Raw genomic sequence first — 7,428 nt, forward strand, 5'->3', positions numbered from 1 at the left:
CAAACCATGAGGTCATGACCTGAGCGAAGTCTGACGCTTGAACAACTGAGTCACCCAGGTGCCCCTGGGTATTTTCATTTTTATCATCATACTTGTCATCTCCAGATCCCACAGTTGCTACTACAGTTCCAGGCATTGTTTAAGGCAAGAAGAGAGAATGGATTAGGGAACGTAGTATACGTCATTTTACATCTCATTGGCCAGGATTAGGGAACGTAGTAGCCGTCTTCTTACATCTCATTGGTCAGGATGGTGTCACGTGACTATGCCTAGCTGTGAGGAAAGCTGGAGGAGAAAGCCTGCCCCATGGCATACAGCTGCCCAAGCCAAATATAATGGAAGAATGGATATTAGTGGGTAAATAAGATTCTGCCACAGAAATGCTAAGAATAGCCGAAGGTGGTGTCAAAGATGTAATCAGGGAATATATAATTTCATAGTTATATCATTTATACTTGTCTAAGTCTTTGCATATAGTAAATGCGCAGTAAATGTTAGAACTAAAGTCCCAGCTCCACCATTCAGTGGCTGTAATCTCTTGGGCAAGTCAGCTAACTTATCTGGACATTAATTTCCTCGTTTGCAAAATCGCCGGGAGGGCGGGGCGGGGGGGGGGGCGGCGATGAAGGAGGAGAATCCTGCCTTTTAGAGGTTGGTTGGGAGCATCAAAGAGCGATGCATGCGAACTTGAGAAGTGCCCTCCAAGTGTTAGCTGCTGTCTCAGGAGCAGCGCCCCAGCATCTGTGGAACAGGAAGAAGGTAAATCCATTTCTTAGGGGATAGTCACCATCTGGCTCTCTGCCCGGCACCTCCCCCCACCGCCAACCTTTTTCTTCAGGCCTGTGAGTGAGCTGCAGCTGTGAGTACTTGTTATACGTGTTCCCAGGAGGGAGGACGCCCAGAGAGAGGATCCAGTACCCCCGTGTCTCTTTCTTCTGAACTACGTCATTTTCTTACAAGCTTTCTCTGTTTCATTTCTCAAACGAAATTTCATTTTCGTGGCTTGAGTCCGAGGCAGAAAGCTTAGTGAAAGCTCGTAGTTCTCAGTCCTGGCTCTCTAACAACCTATGAGGGGCTTTGTGAAATTATCCACGCTCGGGACTCCACCCTGGCCCGATGAGGTCAGAAGCGCGGGGAGTGCGGCCCAGGTGTGGGTACTTTTTGCCGCTCCCTTGATGATTCTAGAAGGCCGCCAGGGTGGTGAACCACTTCCTTTAGTGAGATGGCCCTTAGGTCCGAGAACCTGGAACCTCCAGCTGGTATGTGTGAGGTTTGCTTTGCGGTAGAGACAGCGAAAAGAGGTGGTTGGCCGTAGTGGTGGTGGCGGGACAGAAATAGAAGCCCAGGATAGAATTCTTCAGCTGGGAGATACGGGGCAAAATAATACCAAGCAGGCATAGGATTTAATTCCTTTGGCACTCCCCCTTTTCTCCAGCCCCAGGGAGATAGAAACAGTTAAAAAAAAATTTAATTTAGGGGCGCCTGGGTGGCTCAGTCGGTTAAGCGTCTGACTTCGGCTCAGGTCACGATCTCGCGGTCCGCGGGTTCCAGCCCCGCGTCAGGCTCTGGGCTGATGGCTCAGAGCCTGGAGCCTGCTTCAGATTCTGTGTTTCCCTCTCTCTCTGCCCCTCCCCCATTCATGCTGTGTCTCTCTCTGTCTGAAAAATAAATAAACGTTAAAAAAATTTTTTTTTAAAAAATTAATTTATAAAAGGCATCAGAGTCATCCTGAAACTTCTCAGCAGAAAAAACAAAAACAAAAACAAAAAAAAACACCCAGCGTCTCTATTCAGAGGCACACTGCCCTTCTTCTTTTGTCTTCTAGCCTGGTGAGAACACACATCATATATAGCCTGTCTTTACAAACTGCTAGCTCTTTTCATGAATATTCAATGGTTTTGCCCACACTTTGTCTCAGTCTCTCTCCTCCCCTTCCCCCCATTACCATCTTAGATGCAGTGACTTTGAGCTACCACTTAAAAAAAAAAAAAAAAGTAAAGTCCATCAAGGCGCCTTCCAGTGAAGCCCAATGTCGTAGGGGGGTGGTGGTGGAAACTAGGAGTCCTACTGTGTACCAGACTCAAACTAAAAGGTTGTAATGACCTTATCTCAGCAAAAGATTTTTATCTTCACGGTTTATTTAATCACTGGTCCCCTCGAATTAGGAGCTAAGCCTCTGATGGGCGACTGTCGATCCTTATCAAAACTACCAAGACATATTTCAACCGTGGAGGAAAATGGTGTGGCATCTGGAGATGGGGGGCCCTCAGGGTCTTGCATGGCAAGAAACTGCAGACTGGAAACACTGCTCCTCGTATCTTAAGTAAAGGCTTTGCGATGATTGATTATTTTTCCTCTGATAACTACCTGGTTTTCAAAAGCAGTCTAATTAGTAGGGATCTCCATTTTCCAAGTATTCGAAATGCATTTGGCTGTCCTATCATTAAACCCAGACCCAGGAGACCAGCCGAGACGTCTGAGCCCTTCCCACGTTCGCGGCAGAGACATTCCTGCTCACTGAATATCCTTGAGTAACCCTGTATTTCCCACCCCGCTGCCATTTGCCAGGGCCAGCCGACTGGTTCTGAGCAATGGGCAGGGAGCACAAGGGACTTGTACATGATTCTGCAGAAGCCCTAAAGGTCACGCGTGAAAGCCATCACAAGATGGAACTGAGTCACCACAAAGAGCACAGCTGCCCTTGACGGTCACCTGATTCATCGTGGCCTTTGTATGAGTGAAAAACAAACCTCTGTGGTGTTAGCCTTCTGAAATGAAACACTGGGATTTTTTGTGACTGCAGAAAAGCCCAGCTTAACCTATCAATACAACAGGACGCTGAAGAGGGCTCCTATCATCACCCCATTTTGGAAGACCCCACTGCAAGCCTCTTATCTTGATGTGTTTGTAGTAGATGGAGAGAAGATGCTCTCTCCTCGGACCCCAAGGACTCCCCAGTCACGAAATGCTCCATCGGCATTCACACGTGCAGTAAATAATCATTGAGTGCCAACCACATGCCAGGGCCCTTATTGGCACTGGGGATTGCGTGGTTAGCAAAACGGACTCCATCTCGTCTTTGCCTACAGCTTTCAGTCCGTCGGAGGAGACTGCTGCTTGACAAATAAGCATGCCGATGAGCGCAGAATAACTAGCAGAGGTGAGTGCTTTGAAGGAAAGAGGTTTCTAAATCAGAAGGGACTTTACGGCAGCCCAGGGGGCTAGAGAAGGCTTCCCCGAAATTCTGAAGCCTGGCGGGCACGCTAACCATGAGGGTCTGCCTCTGGACGTCACCCTGCAGAGCACCTGCTATGTGCAAAGCTCTCTGCCAAAATGCTAGACACACACCACCCTCACTTGACCGTTGCAACAGTCCTGGAAGGTAGTAGTAATATCATCCCCATGTTACAGGTGAGGAAACTGAGGCTCAGCAAAAGGAGGCCACATGCCCTGTGTAAGTAAGTGCAAACAGGGATTTGAATCCACATCTGGCTACAACGCTAACACTCATTTCTGGCCCTTGCAAACCAAGCCAGGGAGGTTAGTCATGCAGGAAGTCACCCCTCGTGAGGCCCACAGTGGGAGATCAGAATGAAACCAGCAAGCAGATGTTGACAAGTTGCCTGGAAAAGCCACCCACTGTTGGGGGGGGGTGGGGGATAGCTTTCTCTCCAGTTCCCAAGCTCCTCCTTAAAAGTTCCAGTGTTCCTTTTTCATTTTTACAGCATCCCCTCCCCCTCTCCCCAGAGGACTGACTTCTCCTTTCAGCGGACGGGAAGGCGTGGGCTGCCTGCCCTACAGTAGCCCAGCCACTGACAGATGATGGCTTCCCTCCAAACTTAACCCAGATGAAAACGATAGGGACATACCAGCTCTTTCTTCCCTTGGCTTTGTACCATGCTTCCCTTTCTCCCCAGAATAGAAGCAGGAAGGCCTGAGGTAGCTGCGTTGAAATGTTAGCTGAGGGGTGCCTGGGTGGCTCAGTCGGTTAAGCATCTGACTTCGGCTCAGGTCATAATCTCACTGTTTGTGGGTTCAAGGCCTGAGCTAGGCTCTGTGCTGACAGCTCAGAGCCTGGAGCCTGCTTCGGATTCTGTGTCTCCCTCTGTCTCTGCCCCTCCCCTGCTCATGCTCTCACTCTCTCTCAAAAATAAATAAAACATTACCAAAAAGTTAAAAAAAAAAGTTAGCTGATATGAACCTATTGCTTTGTCTTACAGAAGGACTAAACGGATTCTGCATATAGACACATTTACACTCATTCTGGCACATGCTTCATGCAGACATGCCCGTATGCACGTGGGTACATAGACATACACTCTCTTTAACACATATACTCATAGCTAACACATTATAGTTATTTATTTTTATTTTTGAGAGAGAGAGAGAATGAGAGAGGGAGGGGCAGGGAGAGGGGGACAGAGGATCCAAAGCGGGTTCCTCGCTGGCAGCAGAAAGCCTGATGGCAGGGCTCAAACTCACGAACCATGAGATCATGACCTGAGCCGAAGTCAGACGCTTAGCCGACTGAGCCACCCAGGCGCCTCGTAGCCAACACTTTAAAGCACTCACCAGATCCCAGGCAACTTTCAAGCTCTGGGCAAACATTTGACTGCCAGGGGGGCAGATCCAGCCTGCCACCTGTTTGTGTAAATAAAGTTTTATTGGAACACAGCCATGCTTATTCATTAACGCATTACCTCTGGCTGCTTTTGCACTACACTTCAGAGTTGAGTAGTTGTGAGAATGACTGCATCACCTGCAAAACCTGAGATATTTACTACCTGGCCCTTTGCAGGAAAAGTTTGCCAACTTCAGTTATAAGTGCTTAAAAATTTTACAAGGCATGCCTGCTGCGTAGCTAACCATCCTGAAACCTAATGGCTTAAAAACGGCCACTGCTATTATTGTCTCTTATGATTTCTGTGTGTTAACTGAGTTCTGCTGGCAGTTCTGCTCCTCATGATGTCAGCTAGGACCACGGTCCTCTACAGCAAAGGGCAGTTGGTGCTACTGTGCGCTGTGAACTCAGCTGGCACTGACAACCCACACACGCTGGTTTCCCTCCTCATGGCCTTACTTTTCGGTTCTAGCATCTCACAGCTCAGCCACTGGGTTCCAAGAGGCAGTGTCATGTTTGCAAATGCAGAAGAACGGCAGATCTCCTAAGGTCCGGATTCCATTGGTCAGAACAGATCACAAGTCCAGCCCAGGTTCAAGAGGAAGTGACTCCACCTCCTGGTGGCAGGACTAGCAAAGGATTTGCAGCCACCTTCAATCCACCAGAGTAAGTACTTATCCTCACTTTAGACATAGGGACACAGAGGCACAGAATAGTTGAATAACTTGCCCACGACAGCCGGGGAGTGACACACAACCTCATACACACTCATTCACACAAATATGTGGGTGCATACATATTCACACATTATACATACATTCATCACACACACGTCCACAATTCACATACAGGCATACAGTGACAGTCACATGTTTACATCCTCATATTGACACCAAGTCCTCATGCACGTTCACATATACATGCATACATATTTGCACATAAGCACTCACATATACACATGTACACACATGCACATACTCCAGACATACACACCCTCACACACACACCCTCCACTTCCATGTGTAGAATCACACGTATCCACATGCGTGGGCACACATATACACACATTGTTTGATCCCTCTCCACTGAACATGGTAATTTCCTCCAATGACTCAGAGACCTTTTCCTCCTCTCTTTTGAACAAGCTGTTCCGATGCCAGAAAACCCTCCTGTCTTCCTTCCGTTGTGCAAAGTCTCTCTCCACATGAAGAGGCCCAGAGGCTCGGGACCCTGGATCCCTAGCCTTACTCGGAATGGCCATGGGGCTAGAGACCTACACATCTTTGTTGATGTTAGACGTGAGGGACAGGGAAGTTAAGTGCATTGCCCAGTGTCACACAACAGAAGCCACTAGGCTGGTGGTGATCACTGACAGCTGGGCTAGGTGCTGGGGCTCAGCGGTGCTTGATGAATGAATGAATTGGAAGTCCTTGTTCTGTACGGATTGTTTTTAAGAGAGTTTATTCTTTTAGAAGCAGTTTTAGGTTCACAACAAAATTGACTGAAAGGCACAGAGATTCCATTTATACCCCCTGTCCCCACATGTGGATAGCCTTCCCCATATCCACATTCCCCACCAGAGTGGTACATTTGTTATAATTGACGAACCTATATTAATGCATCGTTATTACCCAAAGTTCATGGTTTTAACCTCAGGGTTCATTCTTGGGTTGAGCATTCTATGAATTTGGACGAATGTACAATGACATATATCCACCATTAGAGTATCATACAGAGTATTTTCAGTGCCCTGAAAACCCTCTGTGTCTAGTCTATTCATCCCTTCTTTTTCCATAACATCTGGTAACTACTGATTTTTTTTTAATGCTTATTAATTTTTTTAAAGAGAGAATGAGTGGGGGAGGGGCAGAGAGGGAGAGAGAGAATCCCAAGCAGGCTCCACACTGTCAGTGCACAGCCATACACAATCTGTGAGATCATGACCTGAGCTGAAATCAAGAGTTGGACACTTAACTGACTGAGCCACCCAGGTAACCCGACCACTGATCTTTTCAATGTCTCCATAGTTTTGGCTTTTCCAAAAGGTCATATAGTTGGAATCATACAGTCCTTTTCAGACTGGCTTCTTTCACTTAGTAATATGCATTTAAGATTCCTCCATGTTTTTGCATGGCTTGAGAGTGCATTTCTTTTTAGCGCTGAATAATATTCTCTTATCTGGATGTAACCATAGTTCATTTATCCATTCACCTACTGAAGGACATCTTGGTTGCTTCAGCATTCATTTTTGCTTGTGACTGTAGAAAGCAGGTAGAACAGAAATGCTCCCCAAACCTTATGAGTCAGACATCAAGGACATCAGAGAGACACTGAAGATGTAGAGAAGCCCATTTTTCCTCCTTCATTTGGTCATCATTTATCCCAGCCATCTTCAGCCCTAGCCAGACATTATAGTGACCTGGGGAGGGGGATTTTTTTATTTTATTTTATTTTTTTAAATTTTTTTTTTCAACATTTTTAATTTATTTTTGGGACAGAGAGAGACAGAGCATGAACGGGGGAGGGGCAGAGAGAGAGGGAGACACAGAATCGGAAACAGGCTCCAGGCTCCGAGCCATCAGCCCAGAGCCTGACGCGGGGCTCGAACTCACGGACCGCGAGATCGTGACCTGGCTGAAGTCGGACGCTTAACCGACTGCGCCACCCAGGCGCCCCTATTTTTTTAAAATATTGATGCTTGGGTCCCACCCATAGGGACTGTGATTCAATTGGTCTGGGCTGGAGCTGAGGATCATGGTTTTTTTTTTTTTTTTTGGAAGTTACCCAGGTGACCCCACCAGGGGCTT

The 7,428-nt window shown here is 47.2% G+C and overlaps 1 long non-coding RNA gene across 1 annotated transcript; it reads left to right on the forward strand.

Annotated features, from left to right (window-relative positions):
* The first annotated feature begins 2,030 nt into the window (after positions 1–2,030).
* LOC131501139 (uncharacterized) lies at positions 2,031–6,126 on the forward strand. The gene is made up of 3 exons (XR_009256658.1): positions 2,031–3,160; positions 5,094–5,287; positions 5,767–6,126. It is a non-coding gene; the product is annotated as an uncharacterized LOC131501139 (long non-coding RNA).
* The last annotated feature ends 1,302 nt before the right edge of the window (positions 6,127–7,428 follow it).

This window comes from Neofelis nebulosa, chromosome 18 (genome assembly GCF_028018385.1).
Source record: "Neofelis nebulosa isolate mNeoNeb1 chromosome 18, mNeoNeb1.pri, whole genome shotgun sequence".
Lineage (NCBI taxonomy): Eukaryota > Metazoa > Chordata > Mammalia > Carnivora > Felidae > Neofelis > Neofelis nebulosa.